Source organism: Chiloscyllium plagiosum, chromosome 18 (genome assembly GCF_004010195.1).
Source record: "Chiloscyllium plagiosum isolate BGI_BamShark_2017 chromosome 18, ASM401019v2, whole genome shotgun sequence".
Lineage (NCBI taxonomy): Eukaryota > Metazoa > Chordata > Chondrichthyes > Orectolobiformes > Hemiscylliidae > Chiloscyllium > Chiloscyllium plagiosum.
This window is the reverse complement of record NC_057727.1, coordinates 33640681-33646493: the sequence shown is the minus strand read 5'-3', so window position 1 is coordinate 33646493 and position 5813 is coordinate 33640681.

Genomic DNA, 5813 nt, shown 5'->3' with positions numbered 1-5813 from the left:
CCACCCCCTCTCCGACCTATCACCCTCACCTTAACCTCCTTCCACCTATCGCATTCCCAACGCCCCTCCCCTAAGTCCCTCCTCCCTACCTTTTATCTTAGCCTGCTTGGCACACCTTCCTCATTCCTGAAAAGGGCTTATGCCTGAAATGTCGATTCTCCTTCTCCTTGGATGCTGCCTGACCTGCTGCGCTTTTCCAGCAACACATTTTTCAGCTTAAGTACAAGGACTGCAGGCACCTAGATGACTGGCAGGTGCAGTCATCCTGTAGATTGTAACACAGCTGCCACTCTGCAATGTAAGGGACGGAATGAATATTTAAGGTTGTGCATGAATTGCTGATCAAGCAGGCTGTTTTGTCCTGGATGTTGTTGAACATCTTAATATTGTTAGAATTGCACTCACTCAGGCAGGTGAAGAATATTCCACAACTCACCTGACTTGTGCCTTGTAGATGATAGACAGACTTTGCTGCTTGACATCACTGGAGATTACCCTTTCCTTAACTTTGTTGATGTTTTAGTGTAGTCTGAATTGGCTGGATAGATTAGTTGTGGGAAGAACTTGATGAAGAGTCACTGAACTCAAAACACCAGGTTATAATATGGTGTTGTGTGATTTTTAACTTTGTACATCCTAGTCCAACACCAGCACCTCCAAATCATGAACTCAAAAAGTTAACTCTACTTTCTCTCCATGATGCTAACAGACCTGCTAAGTTTTGCCAGCAATTTGGTTTTGTTTCACATCATTCACATTTTGTTTGTAAAGACATCACATAAATTTAGGCGAAATGTTTGGAATTTAACTTTAAACCTCCCACAGAGGAAGATTTGCGGATCTCAATCGCTCTGAACAAAAAACACCTGATTTTCCAGTTGAATCATGTTGATTGAACAGTCGCAGATCACATAAATATGAAATCTCAACACATCTTGGAGTTCAAACGTAAACCTGGTTAAACAGATCACCTTGTGGATAATTCTAACAATTATTTCTCCTTAATCCCCAATTTCATTGTTAACATAAAGGAAACCGATGGCTAACATAATTTCAATCCCTCCAATAGGTGTCAGAGTATTTGAGCGTAAGAGTTGGTCCTTTTTCAGGTGGATTCTTGCTGAGATGAGAACTGAAGTGCCACTGTTATATGGGGCTTTCCTCCCTCAGGGTATTTGTACCTGATAAAACAATGCTTATGTTGGCTCCTGTAAGTTAAGAATGGGGTAGGGGTAATATGACACTGAAAGGTTTAGCAGAGGTTTGTTAAGCTTCCGACATACATAAACCTTACAGTCACAGGCACTTCAGTGTCTGGGCTAATATTAAGCTATTTGATTATAAAGAGTAGCATGCTGAAATACAATTACTGACTGCAGCAGCCACAGAAGCAGCAGACAAAGACAAACTCAGCACTCCAAAGGCAAAACTTCATTCAGAAGCTGTTAAGAAGCACTGGGGCAAGTGTGTGCACTAGGAAAAGATAAAATGCCAGCCATAGTTTGAAAATACAATAGCTTTAGCGATGAAAGCTCTGTAAGGAGCAAGCAAAAGCTCAAGGGAGATAAGAATAAATTTATGAAAAATGACTCAAATATTAGAAACAGGAAGCAAAGCAGTTAAGGTTGGAGTTCCCATCTTTCGTAATAAATATTGCCACCCTTGCCATTAGACTCAGTGAGGAGCAGCTGCCAGGATCAGTGAAAGGGTCAGAAAGAAAATTTATACCATGGCTTCAGAATCAACATGTCACAGAATTTAGTAAAGCTGGAAATGAGCAAATTTAAAGAAATCTAGTGTAAGAGTTCAGCAGAAGCAGGTTCCAAAGGGCAAGCATTCAGTAATTGAACTTTCTGTAGCCAGGGCAACTCAAGGAGGAAGAGGCAGTGTGTCTCCAACAGCCCACGTCACATGACCTAATCCTGATAGTACATGGAAGGAAGTCACATGGATGGAGGTCACCTCCTTCCATTTCTTTTACCCATTCCCACACCTCAGGCTCTGTCATCACATGGACTGCTTTCAGCACAGCTAACCCATTTCCTCTATTCATTGTCCCCATTGCCACTTTTTCTTCTTCACTGACTTACTTTCAACCATTCCCCCATCTGCTTAACTTTCTCTCTCTCTCTCCAACTATCCACTCACTCCTTTCCCCCACTCCCTCCGTCATTAACGTAAATACTGCCTTTTCCTAACTACTATCTGAAGAAGGATTACTGCTTTTGAAACATTAATTCTGTTTCTTTCTCCATGGATATTGCCAAACTTGCTGAGTTTCTTGAATACTTTCTGTTTTTTTTATTAAAGATTGATTTGTTTGATGGTTTTGGAGAGGGTAATAGCTCAAAAGAGGATGTTGATGGGACAGCTTACAGGAGAACACCAGGGTATGAATTACACACAGATGTTGAGTGCAGTCATTTGTCTGACAGCCTCCTGTTAATTGTTAGGGGCCATGCAGGAAGTTGACTCCAAGTTGACAGAGTGTAAGGCTTAGAAGATTTCCTCTCCACACTCTCTGTCCCATCTCCTTGTTGTGCTGGAGACGCAGAATCACTGGCAGAGCCTGTCCCAGCCTTTCTGCAGCAAGGCTGCCTATTCCTGCACCATCCATGTGAAGATGCAGCCACATTCTCTGGCAAGGCCAGGGATTCACTAAAATACAGCCAACGTCACTCACGTGGACTTCTAGCCAAAACCAAAAATTGCTGGAGAAACTCAGCAGGTCTGGCTGCAGCTATGGAAAGAAAACAGAGTTAACATTTTAAGTCCAGTGACTCTTCTTCACAATTCTGTGACTATTCATCTTTACTTTCATTGATTGATTCAATACCTGAAACTTTAATGTCAAAGGAAAACAAAACTTTAAATGAGCCAGGGCACACTGTTTTAAAATGTTTGCAGACGTCATCTGACTGACAAGAGTCCAAGTTTTTAAAATCCTCTGATGTGGATTAACAGGCGACAAGGTCAGGCAGTTCCCCTGTAGAATTTCACAATTATCTTCATCTAAATTATCTGGAAAAACAATTAAAGGGTAATAAGCAACAGCTTTGTCTGCAGTAATTTCCAGGAAGAATGAAAATCTGTAAAAATCCATAACGCAAAAGGGTGTTGACGATTCACCAGTACTCACTGGAATGTAAAGAATGAGAGGTGTTCTTTTTAAAAACATACAAAATTCTTAGTGGACTTAACCGGTGAATGCGGAAGGATTGTTTCCCATTGCAAGGGTCTTGTGCTCTTGCACAATCTCAGTGCATAATTCAAAGTTTGTGAGAAGATTTGTAGCTCGGGTGCTCGTTGCTGTGGTTCTGTTCGCCGAGCTGGACGTTTTTGTTGCAAACGTGCATAATCTCAGAATAAAGAGTCACATAAAAACAGAGATGAGTAGGAATTTCTTCTCTCAGGGGATGCAAATTTGTGAAATTCTTTACCACAGAGGCTACTGAATTTGGTCATCAAGTATACTCAAGGCCAAGATAGACAGATTTTTAATTAAGGGAATGAAGGGTAATGGGGAAAAGACAGGACAATGGAATTCAGATTTATCAGATCTGTCAAGATCTGATTGATGGCCTCAATGGCCTTCTTCTGCTCCTATGCTCTTATAATCTGTTCTAATGGCACCTTGATGTTTTTGGGAGGCTAAACCTCCTTTTTAAACATGGATTATGCAAGATACCATATGATTGAAATACCTCTTTGTGATAACCTAATTGTAGCCTGTCTCTCAGAGAAGGAAGTTACATTCCTGCAGGCTGGAATAGTAACAGTTTGCTCTCACAACAGATTTCATCAATCTTGGGCCCTACTTCTGTTACAAATTGAAATATTTCACAGAGAAAGAGAATGTAAAAATATAGGGAACTTCAAATACTTGGGAACTACTCTGGAAAAGAAAAGATATTATCTCCAGAAGAGCACCCAGCTGATATGGGCTGCAATCCCTTCCGAATTTCAAGATGACCAAGGAAACCTTAAAAAGCATAATTCTTCTTTTTATTGTTTTTCTCATTTCACCTCCCACCTCATACCTTGTGCAGTGTGCCACTGTGGTTTGCAGGGATGGGTTTTGCCTTTTTGAAGGGTTTTGTTGCATTATTGTAAACTCACTCAAGTAAATTAACTCCTCAATTTTGTTACCATAAGAGACCAGTTTGGTTTATTTTCTCAAATAGATTTACTTATGATCAAGTATATATTGAATTCTACAAAGAACAAAGGAACAAAATATAGTATAGCACAGGCACAGGCCCTTGGCCCACCAAGCCTGCGCCAACACATGATGAGTTAAACTCCTTTAGTCTTTACATGGTCTGTAACCCTCTATTCCCTGTCTATTCATGATTCGGAGATGCCGGTGTTGGACTGGGGTGTACAAAGTTAAAAATCACACAACACCAGGTTATAGTCCAACAGGTTTCATTGGAAGCACACTAGCTAGTATGCTTCCAATTAAACCTGTTGGACTATAACCTGGTGTTGTGTGATTTTTAACTCTGTCTATTCATGTATCTGTCAAGATGCCACTTAAACATAGCTATTTTATCTGCTTCTGCCATCTCCCCTGGCACTTCCCACCCTCTGTCGAAAAGGACATCTTTTAAATAAAAGTCAAGTTTTGTTATATTCAGTCTCAGGAGTGGAAAGAGAGAAAGTTACTCAATCCTGCAGACTTGGTCATGAAAAGTTTAACAATAAAAATGACTCAAAGAAACAGAACAATTCACAACATTAAAAACAGCTTGTAGAAAAAGAATTCACTAAAATGGTTAAATACTTACACGATCAAAGACAAAACTACAGATGTTATGCAGTCACTGGTTAATAAACTTCCAGACAATTACACTAACTTTCAGACAGGAATCCAAGAGAGAACCCCACATTAGAGCATGCTGCATCCATTTGTAACTCTCATTTGTATCCTAACACAATGAGGGGAGTTTTGGTGTATGTTAGGAGGTCCTAGGTGTGGACTTTGATTCTTGAGTTCTCTGTCTCAGTTATAGTTGCTAATAGCTTCTGCAAGTTCTCTAGACTTTTCCTTTGATGTGATACTCACTACCATTACCTTCATTCCTCTTACAGATAAGCTTCATTTTAACTTTATTGGTTTCTTAAAAAAAAATCATTCATTTTATTCAATTTAGCATGGATAATGCCATTCCCCAGGCACGGTTGCTTGTTACCCTATTTCTGATGTTTTAACTCTGTTAAAAACTTATCTGACTGTTTGATGCTCTTTCCATGAAGCAGTGTTCAGACAACCTTCTAGTCCATTGAATTAATCAAAACATGAGTGCACAACTTGGTAAGGCTACTTGATTTATCAAATTGAACACAGCACTCTCAATGCAAAGCGAAGGAGAGGTACAGGTTCATTTCCAGGACTTTGGTGAAAAAGTGTAAAACAGATTACATTCAGTAATGGAAAAATATAACACAAATTCAGATTTTTATATTAATGCTACTTTGATGCCCAGAATTTTTAACCATTGTGTAACATTCCTCGTTACATCAGAAACAACATTAACACTAAATGGAGTGAAGATCTTATCAGTACATGTGGGCACATGTTTCACGTAATTGGAGGCCAGTCGCACCCTGTTTAATGATCACTAAATTGTTGCCAACAAAATATGTGTTGCACTTTAGTAGTAGTTCATGGCTACATAATCATTTCATGACAAGAGATAACTTGCCTCTTTCCAGTTTTACATCATATTATAAAACCACTGCCTTAAAAAGTGATTTATTTAGTCTTTGGTGTCAGTATAAATGCAAAGCACTTACCATTCCAAACTTGC